The following is a 25,947-nucleotide window of genomic DNA, read 5'->3' on the forward strand; positions in this document are numbered from 1 at the left end:
ATAGTATCTGTGCATTGCTTTGCAATAGTCTATGTGCATTGCTTTGCAATAGTCTCTGTGCATTGCTTTGCAATAGTCTTTCTGCATTGCTCTACAATAGTCTATGCAATGCTTTGCAATAGTCTGTGCATTGCTTTGCAATAGTCTCTGTGCATTGCTTTGCAATAGTCTCTCTGCATTGCTCTACAATAGTCTATGCATTGCTTTGCAATAGTATGTGCATTGCTTTGCAATAGTCTCTGTGCATTGCTTTGCAATAGTCTCTGTGCATTGCTTTGCAATAGTCTCTGTGCATTGCTTTGCAATAGTCTGTGCATTGCTTTGCAATAGTCTGTGCATTGCTTTGCAATAGTCTGTGCATTGCTTTGCAATAGTCTCTGTGCATTGCTATGCAATAGCCTCTTTGCATTGCTTTGCAATAGTCTGTGCATTGGTTTGCAATAGTCTCTGTGCATTGCTATGCAATAGTCTCTGTGCATTGCTATGCAATAGTCTCTGTGCATTGCATTGCAATAATCTGTGCATTGCTTTGCAATAGTCTCTGTGCCTTGCTTTGCAATAGTCTCTCTGCATTGCTTTGCAATAGTCTGTGCATTGCTTTGCAATAGTCTCTGTGCATTGCTTTGCAATAGTCTGTGCATTGCTTTGCAATCATCTGTGCATTGCTGTGCAATAGCCTCTCTGCATTGCTTTGCAATAGTCTCTGTGCATTGCTTTGCAATAGTCTCTGTGCATTGCTATGCAATAGCCTCTGTGCATTGCTTTGCAATAGTCTGTGCATTGGTTTGCAATAGTCTCTGTGCATTACTATGCAATAGTCTCTGTGCATTGCTATGCAATAGTCTCTGTGCATTGCATTGCAATAGTCTGTGCATTGCTTTGCAATAGTCTCTGTGCCTTGCTTTGCAATTAATCTCTCTGCATTGCTTTGCAATAGTCTCTGTGCATTGCTTTGGAATAGTCTCTGTGCATTGCTTTGCAATAGTCTGTGCATTGCTTTGCAATAGTCTCTGTGCATTGCTTTGCAATAGTCTGTGCGTTGCTTTGCAATAGTCTGTGCATTGCTTTGCAATAGTCTCTGTGCATTGCTTTGCAATAGTCTGTGCATTGCTTTGCAATTGTCTGTGTATTGCTTTGCAATAGTCTGTGCATTGCTTTGCAATAGTCTGTGCATTTATTTGCAATAGTCTCTGTGCGTTCCTTTGCAATAGTCTGTGCATTGCTTTGCAATAGTCTCTGTGCATTGCTTTGCAATATTCTGTGCATTGCTTTGCAATAGTCTCTGTGTATTGCTTTGCAATAGTCTGTGCATTGCTTTGCAATAGTTTGTGCATTTCTTTGCAATAGTATCTGTGCATTGCTTTGCAATAGTCTGTGCATTGCTTTGCAATAGTCTGTGCATTGCTTTGCAATAGTCTCTGTGCATTGCTTTGCAATAGTATCTGTGCATTGCTTTGCAATAGTCTGTGCATTGCTTTGCAATAGTCTCTGTGTATTGCTTTGCAATAGTCTGTGCATTGCTTTGTAATAGTCTGTGCATTTCTTTGCAATAGTCTGTGCATTGCTTTGCAATAGTATCTGTGGATTGCTTTGCAGTAGTCTCTGTGCATTGCTTTGCAATAGTCTGTGCATTGCTTTGCAATAGTCTCTGTGCATTGCTTTGCAATAGTCTCTGTGCATTGCTTTGCAATAGTCTGTGCATTGCTTTGCAATAGTCTCTGTGCATTCCTATGCAATAGCCTCTGTGCATTGCTTTGCAATAGTCTGTGCATTGCTTTGCAATAGTCTCTGTGCATTGCTATGCAATAGCCTCTGTGCATTGCTTTGCAATAGTCTGTGCATTGCTTTGCAATAGTCTCTGCACATTGCTTTGCAATAGTCTGCGCATTGCTTTGTAATAGTCTGTGCATTTCTTTGCAATAGTCTGTGCATTGCTTTGCAATAGTATCTGTGCATTGCTTTGCAATAGTCTCTTTGCATTGCTTTGCAATAGTCTCTCTGCATTGCTCTGCAATAGTCTATGCATTGCTTTGCAATAGTCTGCGCATTGCTTTGCAATAGTCTCTGTGCATTGCTTTGCAATAGTCTCTGTGCATTGCTTTGCAATAATCTCTCTGCATTGCTTTGCAATAGTCTCTGTGCATTGCTTTGCGATCGTCTGTGCATTGCTTTGCAATAGTCTCTGTGCATTGCTTTGCAATAGTCTCTGTGCATTGCTTTGCAATAGTCTCTCTGTGCATTGCTTTGCAATAGTCTGTGCATTGCTTTGCAATAGTCTATGTGCATTGCTATGCAATAGTCTATGTGCATTGCATTGCAATAGTCTGTGCATTGCTTTGCAATAGTCTCTGTGCCTTGCTTTGCACTAGTCTCTGTGCATTGCTTTGCAATAGTCTCTGTGCATTGCTTTGCAATAGTCTGTGCATTGCTTTGCAATAGTCTCTGTGCATTGCTATGCAATAGCCTCTGTGCACTGCGTTGCAATAGTCTGTGCATTGCTTTGCAATAGTCTCTGTGAATTGCTTTGCAATAGTTTGTGCATTGCTTTGCAATAGTCTCTGTGGATTGCTTTGCTATAGTCTCTGTGCATTGCTTTGCAATAGTCTCTGTGCATTGCTTTGCAATAATCTGTGCATTGCTATGCAATAGTCTCTGTGCATTGCATTGCAATAGTCTCTGCCTTGCTTTGCAATAGTCTCTGTGCATTGCTATGCAATAGTCTCTGTGCATTGCATTGCAATAGTCTGTGGATTGCTTTGCAATAGTCTCTGTGCCTTGCTTTGCAATAGTCTCTGTGCATTGCTTTGCAATAGGTTCTGTGCATTGCTTTGCAATAGTCTCTGTGCATTGCTTTGCAATAGTCTATGTGCATTGCTTTGCAATAGTCTGTGCATTGCTTTGCAATAGTCTGTGCATTGCTTTGCAATAGTCTCTGTACATTGCTTTGCAATAGTCTCTGTGCATTGCTTTGCAATAGTCTGTGCATTGCTTTGCAATAGTCTGTGCATTGCTTTGTAATAGTCTGTGCATTTCTTTGCAATAGTGTGCGCATTGCTTTGCAATAGTATCTGTGCATTGCTTTGCAATAGTCTGTGCATTGCTTTGCAATAGTCTCTGTGCATTGCTTTGCAATAGTCTCTGTGCATTGCTTTGCAATAGTCTGCGCATTGCTTTGCAATTGTCTGCGCATTGCTTTGCAATAGTCTGTGCATTGCTTTGCAATAGTCTCTGTGCATTGCTTTGCAATAGTCTCTCTGCATTGCTTTGCAATAGTCTCTATGCATTGCTTTGCAATCGTCTGTGCATTGCTTTGCAATAGTCTCTGTGCATTGCTTTGCAATAGTCTCTGTGCATTGCTTTGAAATAGTCTCTGTGCATTGCTTTGCAATAGTCTGTGCATTGCTTTGCAATAGTCTCTGTGCATTGCTTTGCAATAGTCTGTGCATTGCTTTGCAATAATCTGTGCAATGCTTTGCAATAGTCTCTGTGCATTGCTATGCAATAGTCTCTGTGCATTGCTTTGCAATAGTCTGTGCATTGCTTTGCAATAGTCTGTGCATTGCTTTGCAATAGTCTCTGTTTATTGCTTTGCAATAGTCTCTGTGCATTGCTTTGCAATAGTCTGTGTATTGCTTTGCAATAGTCTGTGCATTGCTTTGCAATAGTCTGTGCATTTCTTTGCAATAGTCTCTGTGCATTTCTTTGCAATAGTCTGTGCATTGCTTTGCAATAGTATCTGTGCATTGCTTTGCAATAGTCTATGTGCATTGCTTTGCAATAGTCTCTGTGCATTGCTTTGCAATAGTCTCTCTGCATTGCTCTACAATAGTCTATGCAATGCTTTGCAATAGTCTGTGCATTGCTTTGCAATAGTCTCTGTGCATTGCTTTGCAATAGTCTCTCTGCATTGCTCTACAATAGTCTATGCATTGCTTTGCAATAGTATGTGCATTGCTTTGCAATAGTCTCTGTGCATTGCTTTGCAATAGTCTCTGTGCATTGCTTTGCAATAGTCTCTGTGCATTGCTTTGCAATAGTCTGTGCATTGCTTTGCAATAGTCTGTGCATTGCTTTGCAATAGTCTGTGCATTGCTTTGCAATAGTCTCTGTGCATTGCTATGCAATAGCCTCTTTGCATTGCTTTGCAATAGTCTGTGCATTGGTTTGCAATAGTCTCTGTGCATTGCTATGCAATAGTCTCTGTGCATTGCTATGCAATAGTCTCTGTGCATTGCATTGCAATAATCTGTGCATTGCTTTGCAATAGTCTCTGTGCCTTGCTTTGCAATAGTCTCTCTGCATTGCTTTGCAATAGTCTGTGCATTGCTTTGCAATAGTCTCTGTGCATTGCTTTGCAATAGTCTGTGCATTGCTTTGCAATCATCTGTGCATTGCTGTGCAATAGCCTCTCTGCATTGCTTTGCAATAGTCTCTGTGCATTGCTTTGCAATAGTCTCTGTGCATTGCTATGCAATAGCCTCTGTGCATTGCTTTGCAATAGTCTGTGCATTGGTTTGCAATAGTCTCTGTGCATTACTATGCAATAGTCTCTGTGCATTGCTATGCAATAGTCTCTGTGCATTGCATTGCAATAGTCTGTGCATTGCTTTGCAATAGTCTCTGTGCCTTGCTTTGCAATTAATCTCTCTGCATTGCTTTGCAATAGTCTCTGTGCATTGCTTTGGAATAGTCTCTGTGCATTGCTTTGCAATAGTCTGTGCATTGCTTTGCAATAGTCTCTGTGCATTGCTTTGCAATAGTCTGTGCGTTGCTTTGCAATAGTCTGTGCATTGCTTTGCAATAGTCTCTGTGCATTGCTTTGCAATAGTCTGTGCATTGCTTTGCAATTGTCTGTGTATTGCTTTGCAATAGTCTGTGCATTGCTTTGCAATAGTCTGTGCATTTATTTGCAATAGTCTCTGTGCGTTCCTTTGCAATAGTCTGTGCATTGCTTTGCAATAGTCTCTGTGCATTGCTTTGCAATATTCTGTGCATTGCTTTGCAATAGTCTCTGTGTATTGCTTTGCAATAGTCTGTGCATTGCTTTGCAATAGTTTGTGCATTTCTTTGCAATAGTATCTGTGCATTGCTTTGCAATAGTCTGTGCATTGCTTTGCAATAGTCTGTGCATTGCTTTGCAATAGTCTCTGTGCATTGCTTTGCAATAGTATCTGTGCATTGCTTTGCAATAGTCTGTGCATTGCTTTGCAATAGTCTCTGTGTATTGCTTTGCAATAGTCTGTGCATTGCTTTGTAATAGTCTGTGCATTTCTTTGCAATAGTCTGTTCATTGCTTTGCAATAGTATCTGTGGATTGCTTTGCAGTAGTCTCTGTGCATTGCTTTGCAATAGTCTGTGCATTGCTTTGCAATAGTCTCTGTGCATTGCTTTGCAATAGTCTCTGTGCATTGCTTTGCAATAGTCTGTGCATTGCTTTGCAATAGTCTCTGTGCATTCCTATGCAATAGCCTCTGTGCATTGCTTTGCAATAGTCTGTGCATTGCTTTGCAATAGTCTCTGTGCATTGCTATGCAATAAACTCTGTGCATTGCTTTGCAATAGTCTGTGCATTGCTTTGCAATAGTCTCTGCACATTGCTTTGCAATAGTCTGCGCATTGCTTTGTAATAGTCTGTGCATTTCTTTGCAATAGTCTGTGCATTGCTTTGCAATAGTATCTGTGCATTGCTTTGCAATAGTCTCTTTGCATTGCTTTGCAATAGTCTCTCTGCATTGCTCTGCAATAGTCTATGCATTGCTTTGCAATAGTCTGCGCATTGCTTTGCAATAGTCTCTGTGCATTGCTTTGCAATAGTCTCTGTGCATTGCTTTGCAATAATCTCTCTGCATTGCTTTGCAATAGTCTCTGTGCATTGCTTTGCGATCGTCTGTGCATTGCTTTGCAATAGTCTCTGTGCATTGCTTTGCAATAGTCTCTGTGCATTGCTTTGCAATAGTCTCTCTGTGCATTGCTTTGCAATAGTCTGTGCATTGCTTTGCAATAGTCTATGTGCATTGCTATGCAATAGTCTATGTGCATTGCATTGCAATAGTCTGTGCATTGCTTTGCAATAGTCTCTGTGCCTTGCTTTGCACTAGTCTCTGTGCATTGCTTTGCAATAGTCTCTGTGCATTGCTTTGCAATAGTCTGTGCATTGCTTTGCAATAGTCTCTGTGCATTGCTATGCAATAGCCTCTGTGCACTGCGTTGCAATAGTCTGTGCATTGCTTTGCAATAGTCTCTGTGAATTGCTTTGCAATAGTTTGTGCATTGCTTTGCAATAGTCTCTGTGGATTGCTTTGCTATAGTCTCTGTGCATTGCTTTGCAATAGTCTCTGTGCATTGCTTTGCAATAATCTGTGCATTGCTATGCAATAGTCTCTGTGCATTGCATTGCAATAGTCTCTGCCTTGCTTTGCAATAGTCTCTGTGCATTGCTATGCAATAGTCTCTGTGCATTGCATTGCAATAGTCTGTGGATTGCTTTGCAATAGTCTCTGTGCCTTGCTTTGCAATAGTCTCTGTGCATTGCTTTGCAATAGGTTCTGTGCATTGCTTTGCAATAGTCTCTGTGCATTGCTTTGCAATAGTCTATGTGCATTGCTTTGCAATAGTCTGTGCATTGCTTTGCAATAGTCTCTGTGCATTGCTTTGCAATAGTCTGTGCATTGCTTTGCAATAATCTGTGCATTGCTTTGCAATAGTCTCTGTGCATTGCTATGCAATAGTCTCTGTGCATTGCTTTGCAATAGTCTGTGCATTGCTTTGCAATAGTCTGTGCATTGCTTTGCAATAGTCTCTGTGCATTGCTATGCAATAGTCTCTGTGCATTGCTTTGCAATAGTCTGTGTATTGCTTTGCAATAGTCTCTGTGGATTGCTTTGCTATAGTCTCTGTGCATTGCTTTGCAATAGTCTCTGTGCATTGCTTTGCAATAATCTGTGCATTGCTATGCAATAGTCTCTGTGCATTGCATTGCAATAGTCTCTGCCTTGCTTTGCAATAGTCTCTGTGCATTGCTATGCAATAGTCTCTGTGCATTGCATTGCAATAGTCTGTGGATTGCTTTGCAATAGTCTCTGTGCCTTGCTTTGCAATAGTCTCTGTGCATTGCTTTGCAATAGGTTCTGTGCATTGCTTTGCAATAGTCTCTGTGCATTGCTTTGCAATAGTCTATGTGCATTGCTTTGCAATAGTCTGTGCATTGCTTTGCAATAGTCTGTGCATTGCTTTGCAATAGTCTCTGTACATTGCTTTGCAATAGTCTCTGTGCATTGCTTTGCAATAGTCTGTGCATTGCTTTGCAATAGTCTGTGCATTGCTTTGTAATAGTCTGTGCATTTCTTTGCAATAGTCTGCGCATTGCTTTGCAATAGTATCTGTGCATTGCTTTGCAATAGTCTGTGCATTGCTTTGCAATAGTCTCTGTGCATTGCTTTGCAATAGTCTCTGTGCATTGCTTTGCAATAGTCTGCGCATTGCTTTGCAATTGTCTGCGCATTGCTTTGCAATAGTCTGTGCATTGCTTTGCAATAGTCTCTGTGCATTGCTTTGCAATAGTCTCTCTGCATTGCTTTGCAATAGTCTCTATGCATTGCTTTGCAATCGTCTGTGCATTGCTTTGCAATAGTCTCTGTGCATTGCTTTGCAATAGTCTCTGTGCATTGCTTTGAAATAGTCTCTGTGCATTGCTTTGCAATAGTCTGTGCATTGCTTTGCAATAGTCTCTGTGCATTGCTTTGCAATAGTCTGTGCATTGCTTTGCAATAATCTGTGCAATGCTTTGCAATAGTCTCTGTGCATTGCTATGCAATAGTCTCTGTGCATTGCTTTGCAATAGTCTGTGCATTGCTTTGCAATAGTCTGTGCATTGCTTTGCAATAGTCTCTGTTTATTGCTTTGCAATAGTCTCTGTGCATTGCTTTGCAATAGTCTGTGTATTGCTTTGCAATAGTCTGTGCATTGCTTTGCAATAGTCTGTGCATTTCTTTGCAATAGTCTCTGTGCATTTCTTTGCAATAGTCTGTGCATTGCTTTGCAATAGTATCTGTGCATTGCTTTGCAATAGTCTATGTGCATTGCTTTGCAATAGTCTCTGTGCATTGCTTTGCAATAGTCTCTCTGCATTGCTCTACAATAGTCTATGCAATGCTTTGCAATAGTCTGTGCATTGCTTTGCAATAGTCTCTGTGCATTGCTTTGCAATAGTCTCTCTGCATTGCTCTACAATAGTCTATGCATTGCTTTGCAATAGTATGTGCATTGCTTTGCAATAGTCTCTGTGCATTGCTTTGCAATAGTCTCTGTGCATTGCTTTGCAATAGTCTCTGTGCATTGCTTTGCAATAGTCTGTGCATTGCTTTGCAATAGTCTGTGCATTGCTTTGCAATAGTCTGTGCATTGCTTTGCAATAGTCTCTGTGCATTGCTATGCAATAGCCTCTTTGCATTGCTTTGCAATAGTCTGTGCATTGGTTTGCAATAGTCTCTGTGCATTGCTATGCAATAGTCTCTGTGCATTGCTATGCAATAGTCTCTGTGCATTGCATTGCAATAATCTGTGCATTGCTTTGCAATAGTCTCTGTGCCTTGCTTTGCAATAGTCTCTCTGCATTGCTTTGCAATAGTCTGTGCATTGCTTTGCAATAGTCTCTGTGCATTGCTTTGCAATAGTCTGTGCATTGCTTTGCAATCATCTGTGCATTGCTGTGCAATAGCCTCTCTGCATTGCTTTGCAATAGTCTCTGTGCATTGCTTTGCAATAGTCTCTGTGCATTGCTATGCAATAGCCTCTGTGCATTGCTTTGCAATAGTCTGTGCATTGGTTTGCAATAGTCTCTGTGCATTACTATGCAATAGTCTCTGTGCATTGCTATGCAATAGTCTCTGTGCATTGCATTGCAATAGTCTGTGCATTGCTTTGCAATAGTCTCTGTGCCTTGCTTTGCAATTAATCTCTCTGCATTGCTTTGCAATAGTCTCTGTGCATTGCTTTGGAATAGTCTCTGTGCATTGCTTTGCAATAGTCTGTGCATTGCTTTGCAATAGTCTCTGTGCATTGCTTTGCAATAGTCTGTGCGTTGCTTTGCAATAGTCTGTGCATTGCTTTGCAATAGTCTCTGTGCATTGCTTTGCAATAGTCTGTGCATTGCTTTGCAATTGTCTGTGTATTGCTTTGCAATAGTCTGTGCATTGCTTTGCAATAGTCTGTGCATTTATTTGCAATAGTCTCTGTGCGTTCCTTTGCAATAGTCTGTGCATTGCTTTGCAATAGTCTCTGTGCATTGCTTTGCAATATTCTGTGCATTGCTTTGCAATAGTCTCTGTGTATTGCTTTGCAATAGTCTGTGCATTGCTTTGCAATAGTTTGTGCATTTCTTTGCAATAGTATCTGTGCATTGCTTTGCAATAGTCTGTGCATTGCTTTGCAATAGTCTGTGCATTGCTTTGCAATAGTCTCTGTGCATTGCTTTGCAATAGTATCTGTGCATTGCTTTGCAATAGTCTGTGCATTGCTTTGCAATAGTCTCTGTGTATTGCTTTGCAATAGTCTGTGCATTGCTTTGTAATAGTCTGTGCATTTCTTTGCAATAGTCTGTTCATTGCTTTGCAATAGTATCTGTGGATTGCTTTGCAGTAGTCTCTGTGCATTGCTTTGCAATAGTCTGTGCATTGCTTTGCAATAGTCTCTGTGCATTGCTTTGCAATAGTCTCTGTGCATTGCTTTGCAATAGTCTGTGCATTGCTTTGCAATAGTCTCTGTGCATTCCTATGCAATAGCCTCTGTGCATTGCTTTGCAATAGTCTGTGCATTGCTTTGCAATAGTCTCTGTGCATTGCTATGCAATAAACTCTGTGCATTGCTTTGCAATAGTCTGTGCATTGCTTTGCAATAGTCTCTGCACATTGCTTTGCAATAGTCTGCGCATTGCTTTGTAATAGTCTGTGCATTTCTTTGCAATAGTCTGTGCATTGCTTTGCAATAGTATCTGTGCATTGCTTTGCAATAGTCTCTTTGCATTGCTTTGCAATAGTCTCTCTGCATTGCTCTGCAATAGTCTATGCATTGCTTTGCAATAGTCTGCGCATTGCTTTGCAATAGTCTCTGTGCATTGCTTTGCAATAGTCTCTGTGCATTGCTTTGCAATAATCTCTCTGCATTGCTTTGCAATAGTCTCTGTGCATTGCTTTGCGATCGTCTGTGCATTGCTTTGCAATAGTCTCTGTGCATTGCTTTGCAATAGTCTCTGTGCATTGCTTTGCAATAGTCTCTCTGTGCATTGCTTTGCAATAGTCTGTGCATTGCTTTGCAATAGTCTATGTGCATTGCTATGCAATAGTCTATGTGCATTGCATTGCAATAGTCTGTGCATTGCTTTGCAATAGTCTCTGTGCCTTGCTTTGCACTAGTCTCTGTGCATTGCTTTGCAATAGTCTCTGTGCATTGCTTTGCAATAGTCTGTGCATTGCTTTGCAATAGTCTCTGTGCATTGCTATGCAATAGCCTCTGTGCACTGCGTTGCAATAGTCTGTGCATTGCTTTGCAATAGTCTCTGTGAATTGCTTTGCAATAGTTTGTGCATTGCTTTGCAATAGTCTCTGTGGATTGCTTTGCTATAGTCTCTGTGCATTGCTTTGCAATAGTCTCTGTGCATTGCTTTGCAATAATCTGTGCATTGCTATGCAATAGTCTCTGTGCATTGCATTGCAATAGTCTCTGCCTTGCTTTGCAATAGTCTCTGTGCATTGCTATGCAATAGTCTCTGTGCATTGCATTGCAATAGTCTGTGGATTGCTTTGCAATAGTCTCTGTGCCTTGCTTTGCAATAGTCTCTGTGCATTGCTTTGCAATAGGTTCTGTGCATTGCTTTGCAATAGTCTCTGTGCATTGCTTTGCAATAGTCTATGTGCATTGCTTTGCAATAGTCTGTGCATTGCTTTGCAATAGTCTCTGTGCATTGCTTTGCAATAGTCTGTGCATTGCTTTGCAATAATCTGTGCATTGCTTTGCAATAGTCTCTGTGCATTGCTATGCAATAGTCTCTGTGCATTGCTTTGCAATAGTCTGTGCATTGCTTTGCAATAGTCTGTGCATTGCTTTGCAATACTCTCTGTGCATTGCTTTGCAATAGTCTCTGTGCATTGCTTTGCAATAGTCTGTGTATTGCTTTGCAATAGTCTGTGCATTGCTTTGCAATAGTCTGTGCATTTCTTTGCAATAGTCTCCGTGCATTTCTTTGCAATAGTCTGTGCATTGCTTTGCAATAGTATCTGTGCATTGCTTTGCAATAGTCTGTGCATTGCTTGCTTTGCAATAGTCTCTGTGCATTGCTTTGCAATAGTCTCTCTGCATTGCTCTGCAATAGTCTATGCATTGCTTTGCAATAGTCTGTGCATTGCTTTGCAATAGTCTTTGTGCATTGCTTTGCAATAGTCTGTGCATTGCTTTGCAATAGTCTCTGTGCATTGCTTTGCAATAGTCTCTGTGCATTGCTTTGCAATAGTCTGTGCATTGCTTTGCAATAGTCTGTGCATTGCTTTGCAATAGTATTTGCATTGCTTTGCAATAGTCTCTCTGCATTGCTATGCAATAGCCTCTGTGCATTGCTTTGCAATAGTCTGTGCATTGGTTTGCAATAGTCTCTGTGCATTGCTATGCAATAGTCTCTGTGCATTGCTATGCAATAGTCTCTGTGCATTGCATTGCAATTGTCTGTGCATTGCTTTGCAATAATCTCTGTGCCTTGCTTTGCAATAGTCTCTGTGCAGTGCTTTGCAATAGTCTGTGCATTGCTTTGCAATAGTCTCTGTGCATTGCTTTGCAATAGTCTGTGCATTGCTTTGCAATTGTCTGTGTATTGCTTTGCAATAGTCTGTGCATTGCATTGCAATAGTCTGTGCATTTCTTTGCAATAGTCTCTGTGCATTCCTTTGCAATAGTCTGTGCATTGCTTCGCAATAGTCTCTGTGCATTGCTTTGCAATATTCTGTGCATTGCTTTGCAATAGTCTCTGTGTATTGCTTTGCAATAGTCTGTGCATTGCTTTGAAATAGTTTGTGCATTTCTTTGCAATAGTATCTGTGCATTGCTTTGCAATAGTCTGTGCATTGCTTTGCAATAGTCTGTGCATTGCTTTGCAATAGTCTCTGTGCATTGCTTTGCAATAGTCTCTGTGCATTGCTTTGCAATAGTCTGTGCATTGCTTTGCAATAGTCTGTGCATTGCTTTGTAATAGTCTGTGCATTTCTTTGCAATAGTCTGTGCATTGCTTTGCAATAGTATCTGTGCATTGCTTTGCAATAGTCTGTGCATTGCTTTGCAATAGTCTCTGTGCATTGCTTTGCAATAGTCTCTGTGCATTGCTTTGCAATAGTCTCTCTGCATTGCTCTGCAATAGTATATGCATTGCTTTGCAATAGTCTGCGCATTGCTTTGCAATAGTCTGTGCATTGCTTTGCAATAGTCTCTGTGCATTGCTTTGCAATAGTCTCTCTGCATTGCTTTGCAATAGTCTCTGTGCATTGCTTTGCAATCATCTGTGCATTGCTTTGCAATAGTCTCTGTGCATTGCTTTGCAATAGTCTCTGTGCATTGCTTTGCAATAGTCTGTGCATTGCTTTGCAATAGTCTATGTGCATTGCTATGCAATAGTCTCTGTGCATTGCATTGCAATAGTCTGTGCATTCATTTGCAATAGTCTCTGTGCCTTGCTTTGCAATAGTCTCTGTGCATTGCTTTGCAATAGTCTCTGTGCATTGCTTTGCAATAGTCTGTGCATTGCTTTGCAATAGTCTCTGTGCATTGCTATGCAATAGCCTCTGTGCATTGCTTTGCAATAGTCTGTGCATTGCTTTGCAATAGTCTCTGTGCATTGCTTTGCAATAGTTTGTGCATTGCTTTGCAATAGTCTCTGTGGATTGCTTTGCAATAGTCTCTGTGCATTGCTTTGCAATAGTCTCTGTGCATTGCTTTGCAATAGTCTGTGCATTGCTTTGCAATGGTCTCTGTGCATTGCTTTGCAATAGTCTGTGCATTGCTTTGCAATAATCTGTGCATTGCTTTGCAATAGTCTCTGTGCATTGCTATGCAATAGTCTCTGTGCATTGCTTTGCAATAGTCTGTGCATTGCTTTGCAATAGTCTGTGCATTGCTTTGGAATAGTCTCTGTGCATTGCTTTGCAATAGTCTCTGTGCATTGCTTTGCAATAGTCTGTGTATTGCTTTGCAATAGTCTCTGTGCATTGCTTTGCAATAGTCTCTGTGCATTGCTTTGCAATAGTCTCTCTGCATTGCTCTGCAATAGTCTATGCATTGCTTTGCAATAGTCTGTGCATTGCTTTGCAATAGTCTTTGTGCATTGCTTTGCAATAGTCTGTGCATTGCTTTGCAATAGTCTTTGTGCATTGCTTTGCAATAGTCTGTGCATTGCTTTGCAATAGTCTCTGTGCATTGCTTTGCAATATTCTCTGTGCATTGCTTTGCAATAGTCTGTGCACTGCTTTGCAATAGTCTGTGCATTGCTTTGCAATAGTCTGTGCATTGCTTTGCAATAGTCTCTGTGCATTGCTATGCAATAGCCTCTGTGCATTGCTTTGCAATAGTCTGTGCATTGGTTTGCAATAGTCTCTGTGCATTGCTATGCAATAGTCTCTGTGCATTGCTATGCAATAGTCTATGTGCATTGCTATGCAATAGTCTCTGTGCATTGCATTGCAATAGTCTGTGCATTGCTTTGCAATAGTCTCTGTGCCTTGCTTTGCAATAGTCTATCTGCATTGCTTTGCGATAGTCTCTGTGCATTGCTTTGCAATAGTCTGTGCATTGCTTTGCAATAGTCTCTGTGCATTGCTTTGCAATAGTCTGTGTGTTGCTTTGCAATAGTCTGTGCATTGCTTTGCAATAGTCTCTGTGCATTGCTTTGCAATAGTCTGTGCATTGCTTTGCAATTGTCTGTGTATTGCTTTGCAATAGTCTGTGCATTGCTTTGCAATAGTCTGTGCATTTATTTGCAATAGTCTCTGTGTGTTCCTTTGCAATAGTCTGTGCATTGCTTTGCAATAGTCTCTGTGCATTGCTTTGCAATATTCTGTGCATTGCTTTGCAATAGTTTGTGCATTTCCTGCAATAGTATCTGTGCATTGCTTTGCAATAGTCTGTGCATTGCTTTGCAATAGTCTGTGCATTGCTTTGCAATAGTCTCTGTGCATTGCTTTGCAATAGTCTCTGTGCATTGCTTTGCAATAGTCTGTGCATTGCTTTGCAATAGTCTCTGTGTATTGCTTTGCAATAGTCTGTGCATTGCTTTGTAATAGTCTGTGCATTTCTTTGCAATAGTCTGTGCATTGCTTTGCAATAGTATCTGTGGATTGCTTTGCAATAGTCTCTGTGCATTGCTTTGCAATAGTCTGTGCATTGCTTTGCAATAGTCTCTGTGCATTGCTTTGCAATAGTCTGTGCATTGCTTTGCAATAGTCTCTGTGCATTGCTTTGCAATAGTCTCTGTGCATTGCTTTGCAATAGTCTCTGTGCATTCCTATGCAATAGCCTCTGTGCATTGCTTTGCAATAGTCTGAGCATTGCTTTGCAATAGCCTCAGTGCATTGCTATGCAATAGTCTCTGTGCATTGCATTGCAATAGTCTGTGCATTGCTTTGCAATAGTCTCTGTGCCTTGCTTTGCAATAGTCTCTGTGCATTGCTTTGCAATAGTCTCTGTGCTTTGCTTTGCAATAGTCTGTGCATTGCTTTGCAATAGTCTCTGTGCATTGCTATGCAATAGCCTCTGTGCATTGCTTTGCAATAGTCTGTGCATTGCTTTGCAATAGTCTCTGTGCATTGCTTTGCAATAGTCTGTGCATTGCTTTGCAATAGTCTGCGCATTGCTTTGCAATAGTCTGCGCATTGCTTTGTAATAGTCTGTGCATTTCTTTGCAATAGTCTGTGCATTGCTTTGCAATAGTATCTGTGCATTGCTTTGCAATAGTCTGTGCATTGCTTTGCAATAGTCTCTGTGCATTGCTTTGTAATAGTCTCTGTGCATTGCTTTGCAATAGTCTCTCTGCATTGCTTTGCAATAGTCTCTGTGCATTGCTTTGCAATCGTCTGTGCATTGCTTTGCAATAGTCTCTGTGCATTGCTTTGCAATAGTCTCTGTGCATTGCTTTGCAATAGTCTCTGTGCATTGCTTTGCAATAGTCTGTGCATTGCTTTGCAATAGTCTATGTGCATTGCTATGCAATAGTCTCTGTGCATTGCATTGCAATAGTCTGTGCATTGCTTTGCAATAGTCTCTGTGCATTGCTTTGCAATAGTCTCTGTGCATTGCTTTGCAATAGTCTGTGCATTGCTTTGCAATAGTCTCTGTGCATTGCTATGCAATAGCCTCTGTGCATTGCTTTGCAATAGTTTGTGCATTGCTATGCAATAGTCTCTGTGCATTGCATTGCAGTAGTCTGTGCATTGCTTTGCAATAGTCTCTGTGCCTTGCTTTGCAATAGTCTCTGTGCATTGCTTTGCAATAGTCTTTGTGCATTGCGTTGCAATAGTCTGTGCATTGCTTTGCAATAGTCTCTGTGCATTGCTTTGCAATAGTCTCTTTGCATTGCTTTGCAATAGTTTGTGCATTGCTTTGCAATAGTCTCTGTGGATTGCTTTGCAATAGTCTCTGTGCATTGCTTTGCAATATTCTGTGCATTGCTATGCAATAGTCTCTGTGCATTGCATTGCAATAGTCTGTGCATTGCTTTGCAATAGTCTCTGTGCATTGCTATGCAATAGTCTCTGTGCATTGCATTGCAATAGTCTGTGGATTGCTTTGCAATAGTCTCTGTGCCTTGCTTTGCAATAGTCTCTGTGCATTGCTTTGCAATAGGTTCTGTGCATTGCTTTGCAATAGTCTCTGTGCATTGCTTTGCAATAGTCTCTGTGCATTGCTTTGCAATAGTCTGCGCATTGCTTTGCAATAGTCTCTGTGCATTGCTTTGCAATAGTCTGTGCATTGCTTTGCAATATTCTGTGCATTGCTTTGCAATAGTCTCTGTGCATTGCTATGCAATAGTTTCTGTGCATTGCTTTGCAATAGTCTGTGCATTGCTTTGCAATAGTCTGTGCATTGCTTTGCAATAGTCTCTGTGCATTGCTTTGCAATAGTCTCTGTGCATTGCTTTGCAATAGTCTGTGTATTGCTTTGCAATAGTCTGTGCATTGCTTTGCAATAGTCTGTGCATTTCTTTGCAATAGTCTCTGTGCATTTCTTTGCAATAGTCTGTGCATTGCTTTGCAATAGTATCTGTGCATTGCTTTGCAATAGTCTGTGCATTGCTTTGCAATAGTCTCTGTGCATTGCTTTGCAATAGTCTCTGTGCATTGCTTTGCAATAGTCTCTCTGCATTGCTCTGCAATAGTCTATGCATTGCTTTGCAATAGTCTATGCATTGCTTTGCAATAGTCTTTGTGCATTGCTTTGCAATAGTCTGTGCATTGCTTTGCAATAGTCTCTGTGCATTGCTTTGCAATAGTCTGTGCATTGCTTTGCAATAGTCTGTGCATTGCTTTGCAATAGTCTGTGCATTGCTTTGCAATAGTCTCTGTGCATTGCTATGCAATAGCCTCTGTGCATTGCTTTGCAATTGTCTGTGTATTGCTTTGCAATAGTCTGTGCATTGCTTTGCAATAATCTGTGCATTTCTTTGCAATAGTCTCTGTGCGTTCCTTTGCAATAGTCTGTGCATTGCTTTGCAATAGTCTCTGTGCATTGCTATGCAATAGCCTCTGTGCATTGCTTTGCAATAGTCTGTGCATTGGTTTGCAATAGTCTCTGTGCATTGCTATGCAATAGTCTCTGTGCATTGCATTGCAATAGTCTGTGCATTGCTTTGCAATAGTCTCTGTGCCTTGCTTTGCAATAGTCTCTCTGCATTGCTTTGCAATAGTCTCTGTGCATTGCTTTGTAATAGTCTATGTGCATTGCTTTGCAATAGTCTGTGCATTGCTTTGCAATAGTCTCTGTGCATTGCTTTGCAATAGTCTGTGCGTTGCTTTGCAATAGTCTATGCATTGCTTTGCAATAGTCTCTGTGCATTGCTTTGCAATAGTCTGTGCATTGCTTTGCAATTGTCTGTGTATTGCTTTGCAATAGTCTGTGCATTGCTTTGCAATAGTCTGTGCATTTCTTTGCAATAGTCTCTGTGCATTCCTTTGCAATAGTCTGTGCATTGCTTTGCAATAGTCTCTGTGCATTGCTTTGCAATATTCTGTGCATTGCTTTGCAATAGTGTCTGTGTATTGCTTTGCAATAGTCTGTGCATTGCAATAGTTTGTGCATTTCTTTGCAATAGTATCTGTGCATTGCTTTGCAATAGTCTGTGCATTGCTTTGCAATAGTCTGTGCATTGCTTTGCAATAGTCTCTGTGCATTGCTTTGCAATAGTCTCTGTGCATTGCTTTGCAATAGTCTGTGCATTGCTTTGCAATAGTCTGTGCATTGCTTTGTAATACTTTGTGCATTTCTTTGCAATAGTCTGTGCATTGCTTTGCAATAGTATCTGTGCATTGCGTTGCAATAGTCTGTGCATTGCTTTGCAATAGTCTCTGTGCATTGCTTTGCAATAGTCTCTGTGCATTGCTTTGCAATAGTCTCTGTGCATTGCTTTGCAATAGTCTCTCTGCATTGCTCTGCAATAGTCTATGCATTGCTTTGCAATAGTCTGCGCATTGCTTTGCAATAGTCTGTGCATTGCTTTGCAATAGTCTCTGTGCATTGCTTTGCAATAGTCTCTCTGCATTGCTCTGCAATAGTCTATGCATTGCTTTGCAATAGTCTGTGCATTGCTTTGCAATAGTCTTTGTGCATTGCTTTGCAATAGTCTGTGCATTGCTTTGCAATAGTCTCTGTGCATTGCTTTGCAATAGTCTGTGCATTGCTTTGCAATAGTCTGTGCATTGCTTTGCAATAGTCTCTGTGCATTGCTATGCAATAGCCTCTGTGCATTGCTTTGCAATAGTCTGTGCATTGGTTTGCAATAGTCTCTGTACATTGCTATGCAATAGTCTCTGTGCATTGCATTGCAATAGTCTGTGCATTGCTTTGCAATAGTCTCTGTGACTTGCTTTGCAATAGTCTCTGTGCATTGCTTTGCAATAGTCTGTGCATTGCTTTGCAATAGTCTCTGTGCATTGCTTTGCAATAGTCTGTGCGTTGCTTTGCAATAGTCTGTGCATTGCTTTGCAATATTCTCTGTGCATTGCTTTGCAATAGTCTGTGCATTGCTTTGCAATAGTCTGTGCATTGCTTTGCAATAGTCTCTGTGCATTGCTATGCAATAGCCTCTGTGCATTGCTTTGCAATAGTCTGTGCATTGGTTTGCAATAGTCTCTGTACATTGCTATGCAATAGTCTCTGTGCATTGCATTGCAATAGTCTGTGCATTGCTTTGCAATAGTCTCTGTGACTTGCTTTGCAATAGTCTCTGTGCATTGCTTTGCAATAGTCTGTGCATTGCTTTGCAATAGTCTCTGTGCATTGCTTTGCAATAGTCTGTGCGTTGCTTTGCAATAGTCTGTGCATTGCTTTGCAATATTCTCTGTGCATTGCTTTGCAATAGTCTGTGCATTGCTTTGCAATTGTCTGTGTATTGCTTTGCAATAGTCTGTGCATTGCTTTGCAATAATCTGTGCATTTCTTTGCAATAGTCTCTGTGCGTTCCTTTGCAATAGTCTGTGCATTGCTTTGCAATAGTCTCTGTGCATTGCTTTGCAATATTCTGTGCATTGCTTTGCAATAGTCTCTGTGTATTGCTTTGCAATAGTCTGTGCATTGCTTTGCAATAGTTTGTGCATTTCTTTGCAATAGTATTTGTGCATTGCTTTGCAATAGTCTGTGCATTGCTTTGCAATAGTCTGTGCATTGCTTTGCAATAGTCTGTGCATTGCTATGCAATAGCCTCTGTGCATTGCTTTGCAATAGTCTGTGCATTGGTGTGCAATAGTCTCTGTGCATTGCTATGCAATAGTCTCTGTGCATTGCATTGCAATAGTCTGTGCATTGCTTTGCAATAGTCTCTGTGCCTTGCTTTGCAATAGTCTCTCCGCATTGCTTTGCAATAGTCTCTGTGCATTGCTTTGCAATAGTCTATGTGCATTGCTTTGCAATAGTCTGTGCATTGCTTTGCAATAGTCTCTGTGCATTGCTATGCAATAGTCTCTGTGCATTGCATTGCAATAGTCTGTGCATTGCTTTGCAATAGTATCTGTGCCTTGCTTTGCAATAGTGTCTGTGCATTGCTTTGCAATAGTCTCTGTGCTTTGCTTTGCAATAGTCTGTGCATTGCTTTGCAATAGTCTCTGTGCATTGCTATGCAATAGCCTCTGTGCATTGCTTTGCAATAGTCTGTGTATTGCTTTGCAATAGTCTCTGTGCATTGCTTTGCAATAGTCTGTGCATTGCTTTGCAATAGTATGCGCATTGCTTTGCAATAGTCTGCGCATTGCTTTGTAATAGTCTGCGCATTTCTTTGCAATAGTCTGTGCATTGCTTTGCAATAGTATCTGTGCATTGCTTTGCAATAGTCTGTGCATTGCTTTGCAATAGTCTCTGTGCATTGCTTTGCAATAGTCTCTGTGCATTGCTTTGCAATAGTCTCTCTGCATTGCTCTGCAATAGTCTATGCATTGCTTTGCAATAGTCTGCGCATTGCTTTGCAATAGTCTGTGCATTGCTTTGCAATATTCTGTGCATTGCTTTGCAATAGTCTCTGTGTATTGCTTTGCAATAGTCTGTGCATTGCTTTGCAATAGTTTGTGCATTTCTTTGCAATAGTATCTGTGCATTGCTTTGCAATAGTCTGTGCATTGCTTTGCAATAGTCTGTGCATTGCTTTGCAATAGTCTCTGTGCATTGCTTTGCAATAGTCTCTGTGCATTGCTTTGCAATAGTCTGTGCATTGCTTTGCAATAGTCTGTGCATTGCTTTGCAATAGTCTCTGTGCATTGCTATGCAATAGCCTCTGTGCATTGCTTTGCAATAGTCTGTGCATTGGTTTGCAATAGTCTCTGTACATTGCTATGCAATAGTCTCTGTGCATTGCATTGCAATAGTCTGTGCATTGCTTTGCAATAGTCTCTCTGCATTGCTCTGCAATAGTCTATGCATTGCTTTGCAATAGTCTGCGCATTGCTTTGCAATAGTCTGTGCATTGCTTTGCAATAGTCTCTGTGCATTGCTTTGCAATAGTCTCTCTGCATTGCTCTGCAATAGTCTATGCATTGCTTTGCAATAGTCTGTGCATTGCTTTGCAATAGTCTTTGTGCATTGCTTTGCAATAGTCTGTGCATTGCTTTGCAATAGTCTCTGTGCATTGCTTTGCAATAGTCTGTGCATTGCTTTGCAATAGTCTGTGCATTGCTTTGCAATAGTCTCTGTGCATTGCTATGCAATAGCCTCTGTGCATTGCTTTGCAATAGTCTGTGCATTGGTTTGCAATAGTCTCTGTACATTGCTATGCAATAGTCTCTGTGCATTGCATTGCAATAGTATGTGCATTGCTTTGCAATAGTCTCTGTGACTTGCTTTGCAATAGTCTCTGTGCATTGCTTTGCAATAGTCTGTGCATTGCTTTGCAATAGTCTCTGTGCATTGCTTTGCAATAGTCTGTGCGTTGCTTTGCAATAGTCTGTGCATTGCTTTGCAATATTCTCTGTGCATTGCTTTGCAATAGTCTGTGCATTGCTTTGCAATTGTCTGTGTATTGCTTTGCAATAGTCTGTGCATTGCTTTGCAATAATCTGTGCATTTCTTTGCAATAGTCTCTGTGCGTTCCTTTGCAATAGTCTGTGCATTGCTTTGCAATAGTCTCTGTGCATTGCTTTGCAATATTCTGTGCATTGCTTTGCAATAGTCTCTGTGTATTGCTTTGCAATAGTCTGTGCATTGCTTTGCAATAGTTTGTGCATTTCTTTGCAATAGTATCTGTGCATTGCTTTGCAATAGTCTGTGCATTGCTTTGCAATAGTCTGTGCATTGCTTTGCAATAGTCTGTGCATTGCTTTGCAATAGTCTGTGCATTGCTTTGCAATAATCTGTGCATTGCTTTGCAATAGTCTCTGTGCATTGCTATGCAATAGCCTCTGTGCATTGCTTTGCAATAGTCTGTGCATTGGTTTGCAATAGTCTCTGTGCATTGCTATGCAATAGTCTCTGTGCATTGCATTGCAATAGTCTGTGCATTGCTTTGCAATAGTCTCTGTGCCTTGCTTTGCAATAGTCTCTCTGCATTGCTTTGCAATAGTCTCTGTGCATTGCTTTGCAATAGTCTATGTGCATTGCTTTGCAATAGTCTGTGCATTGCTTTGCAATAGCCTCTGTGCATTGCTTTGCAATAGTCTGTGCATTGCTTTGCAATAGTCTGTGCATTGCTTTGCAATAGCCTCTGTGCATTGCTTTGCAATAGTCTGTGCATTGCTTTGCAATAGTTTGTGCATTTCTTTGCAATAGTATCTGTGCATTGCTTTGCAATAGTCTGTGCATTGCTTTGCAATAGTCTGTGCATTGCTTTGCAATAGTCTCTGTGCATTGCTTTGCAATAGTATCTGTGCATTGCTTTGCAATAGTCTGTGCATTGCTTTGCAATAGTCTCTGTGTATTGCTTTGCAATAGTATCTGTGGATTGCTTTGCAGTAGTCTCTGTGCATTGCTTTGCAATAGTCTGTGCATTGCTTTGCAATAGTCTCTGTGCATTGCTTTGCAATAGTCTCTGTGCATTGCTTTGCAATAGTCTGTGCATTGCTTTGCAATAGTCTGTGCATTGCTTTGCAATAGTCTCTGTGCATTCCTATGCAATAGTCTGTGCATTGCTTTGCAATAGTCTGTGCATTGCTTTGCAATAGTCTCTGTGCATTGCTATGCAATAGTCTCTATGCATTGCATTGCAATAGTCTGTGCATTGCTTTGCAATAGTCTCTGTGCATTGCTTTGCAATAGTCTGTGCATTGCTTTGCAATAGTCTATGTGCATTGCTATGCAATAGTCTCTGTGCATTGCATTGCAATAGTCTGTGCATTCATTTGCAATAGTCTCTGTGCCTTGCTTTGCAATAGTCTATGTGCATTGCTTTGCAATAGTCTCTGTGCATTGCTTTGCAATAGTCTGCGCATTGCTTTGCAATTGTCTGCGCATTGCTTTGCAATAGTCTGTGCATTGCTTTGCAATAGTCTCTGTGCATTGCTTTGCAATAGTCTCTCTGCATTGCTTTGCAATAGTCTCTATGCATTGCTTTGCAATCGTCTGTGCATTGCTTTGCAATAGTCTCTGTGCATTGCTTTGCAATAGTCTCTGTGCATTGCTTTGCAATAGTCTCTGTGCATTGCTTTGCAATAGTCTGTGCATTGCTTTGCAATAGTCTCTGTGCATTGCTTTGCAATAGTCTGTGCATTGCTTTGCAATAATCTGTGCAATGCTTTGCAATAGTCTCTGTGCATTGCTATGCAATAGTCTCTGTGCATTGCTTTGCAATAGTCTGTGCATTGCTTTGCAATAGTCTGTGCATTGCTTTGCAATAGTCTCTGTTTATTGCTTTGCAATAGTCTCTGTGCATTGCTTTGCAATAGTCTGTGTATTGCTTTGCAATAGTCTGTGCATTGCTTTGCAATAGTATGTGCATTTCTTTGCAATAGTCTCTGTGCATTTCTTTGCAATAGTCTGTGCATTGCTTTGCAATAGTATCTGTGCATTGCTTTGCAATAGTCTATGTGCATTGCTTTGCAATAGTCTCTGTGCATTGCTTTGCAATAGTCTCTCTGCATTGCTCTACAATAGTCTATGCAATGCTTTGCAATAGTCTGTGCATTGCTTTGCAATAGTCTCTGTGCATTGCTTTGCAATAGTCTCTCTGCATTGCTCTACAATAGTCTATGCATTGCTTTGCAATAGTATGTGCATTGCTTTGCAATAGTCTCTGTGCATTGCTTTGCAATAGTCTCTGTGCATTGCTTTGCAATAGTCTCTGTGCATTGCTTTGCAATAGTCTGTGCATTGCTTTGCAATAGTCTGTGCATTGCTTTGCAATAGTCTGTGCATTGCTTTGCAATAGTCTCTGTGCATTGCTATGCAATAGCCTCTTTGCATTGCTTTGCAATAGTCTGTGCATTGGTTTGCAATAGTCTCTGTGCATTGCTATGCAATAGTCTCTGTGCATTGCTATGCAATAGTCTCTGTGCATTGCATTGCAATAATCTGTGCATTGCATTGCAATAATCTGTGCATTGCTTTGCAATAGTCTCTGTGCCTTGCTTTGCAATAGTCTCTCTGCATTGCTTTGCAATAGTCTGTGCATTGCTTTGCAATAGTCTCTGTGCATTGCTTTGCAATAGTCTGTGCATTGCTTTGCAATCATCTGTGCATTGCTGTGCAATAGCCTCTCTGCATTGCTTTGCAATAGTCTCTGTGCATTGCTTTGCAATAGTCTCTGTGCATTGCTATGCAATAGCCTCTGTGCATTGCTTTGCAATAGTCTGTGCATTGGTTTGCAATAGTCTCTGTGCATTACTATGCAATAGTCTCTGTGCATTGCTATGCAATAGTCTCTGTGCATTGCATTGCAATAGTCTGTGCATTGCTTTGCAATAGTCTCTGTGCCTTGCTTTGCAATTAATCTCTCTGCATTGCTTTGCAATAGTCTCTGTGCATTGCTTTGGAATAGTCTCTGTGCATTGCTTTGCAATAGTCTGTGCATTGCTTTGCAATAGTCTCTGTGCATTGCTTTGCAATAGTCTGTGCGTTGCTTTGCAATAGTCTGTGCATTGCTTTGCAATAGTCTCTGTGCATTGCTTTGCAATAGTCTGTGCATTGCTTTGCAATTGTCTGTGTATTGCTTTGCAATAGTCTGTGCATTGCTTTGCAATAGTCTCTGTGCATTGCTTTGCAATAGTCTCTCTGCATTGCTTTGCAATAGTCTCTGTGCATTGCTTTGCAATCATCTGTGCATTGCTTTGCAATAGTCTCTGTGCATTGCTTTGCAATAGTCTCAGTGCATTGCTTTGCAATAGTCTGTGCATTGCTTTGCAATAGTCTATGTGCATTGCTATGCAATAGTCTCTGTGCATTGCATTGCAATAGTCTGTGCATTCATTTGCAATAGTCTCTGTGCCTTGCTTTGCAATAGTCTCTGTGCATTGCTTTGCAATAGTCTCTGTGCATTGCTTTGCAATAGTCTGTGCATTGCTTTGCAATAGTCTCTGTGCATTGCTATGCAATAGCCTCTGTGCATTGCTTTGAAATAGTCTGTTAATTGCTTTGCAATAGTCTCTGTGCATTGCTTTGCAATAGTTTGTGCATTGCTTTGCAATAGTCTCTGTGGATTGCTTTGCAATAGTCTCAGTGCATTGCTTTGCAATAGTCTCTGTGCATTGCTTTGCAATAGTCTGTGCATTGCTTTGCAATGGTCTCTGTGCATTGCTTTGCAATAGTCTGTGCATTGCTTTGCAATAATCTGTGCATTGCTTTGCAATAGTCTCTGTGCATTGCTTTGCAATAGTCTGTGCATTGCTTTGCAATAGTCTATGTGCATTGCTATGCAATAGTCTCTGTGAATTGCATTGCAATAGTCTGTGCATTGCTTTGCAATAGTCTCTGTGCCTTGCTTTGCAATAGTCTCTGTGCATTGCTTTGCAATAGTCTCTGTGCATTGCTTTGCAATAGTCTGTGCATTGCTTTGCAATAGTCTCTGTGCATTGCTATGCAATAGCCTCTGTGCATTGCTTTGCAATAGGTTCTGTGCATTGCTTTGCAATAGTCTCTGTGCATTGCTTTGCAATAGTCTCTGTGCATTGCTTTGCAATAGTCTCTGTGCATTGCTATGCAATAGTCTCTGTGCATTGCATTGCAATAGTCTGTGGATTGCTTTGCAATAGTCTCTGTGCCTTGCTTTGCAATAGTCTCTGTGCATTGCTTTGCAATAGGTTCTGTGCATTGCTTTGCAATAGTCTCTGTGCATTGCTTTGCAATAGTCTATGTGCATTGCTTTGCAATAGTCTGTGCATTGCTTTGCAATAGTCTCTGTGCATTGCTTTGCAATAGTCTGTGCATTGCTTTGCAATAATCTGTGCATTGCTTTGCAATAGTCTCTGTGCATTGCTATGCAATAGTCTCTGTGCATTGCTTTGCAATAGTCTGTGCATTGCTTTGCAATAGTCTCTGTGCATTGCTTTGCAATAGTCTGTGCATTGCTTTGCAATTGTCTGTGTATTGCTTTGCAATAGTCTGTGCATTGCATTGCAATAGTCTCTGTGCATTGCTTTGCAATAGTCTGTGCATTGCTTTGCAATAGTCTCTGTGCATTGCTATGCAATAGCCTCTGTGCATTGCTTTGCAATAGGTTCTGTGCATTGCTATGCAATAGTCTCTGTGCATTGCATTGCAATAGTCTGTGCATTGCTTTGCAATAGTCTCTGTGCATTGCTATGCAATAGTCTCTGTGCATTGCATTGCAATAGTCTGTGGATTGCTTTGCAATAGTCTCTGTGCCTTGCTTTGCAATAGTCTCTGTGCATTGCTTTGCAATAGGTTCTGTGCACTGCTTTGCAATAGTCTGTGCATTGCAATAGTTTGTGCATTTCTTTGCAATAGTATCTGTGCATTGCTTTGCAATAGTCTGTGCATTGCTTTGCAATAGTCTGTGCATTGCTTTGCAATAGTCTCTGTGCATTGCTTTGCAATAGTCTCTGTGCATTGCTTTGCAATAGTCTGTGCATTGCTTTGCAATAGTCTGTGCATTGCTTTGTAATACTTTGTGCATTTCTTTGCAATAGTCTGTGCATTGCTTTGCAATAGTATCTGTGCATTGCGTTGCAATAGTCTGTGCATTGCTTTGCAATAGTCTCTGTGCATTGCTTTGCAATAGTCTCTGTGCATTGCTTTGCAATAGTCTCTGTGCATTGCTTTGCAATAGTCTCTCTG

The sequence above is a fragment of the Lissotriton helveticus genome, unplaced genomic scaffold (assembly GCF_964261635.1).
Source record: "Lissotriton helveticus unplaced genomic scaffold, aLisHel1.1 SCAFFOLD_370, whole genome shotgun sequence".
Lineage (NCBI taxonomy): Eukaryota > Metazoa > Chordata > Amphibia > Caudata > Salamandridae > Lissotriton > Lissotriton helveticus.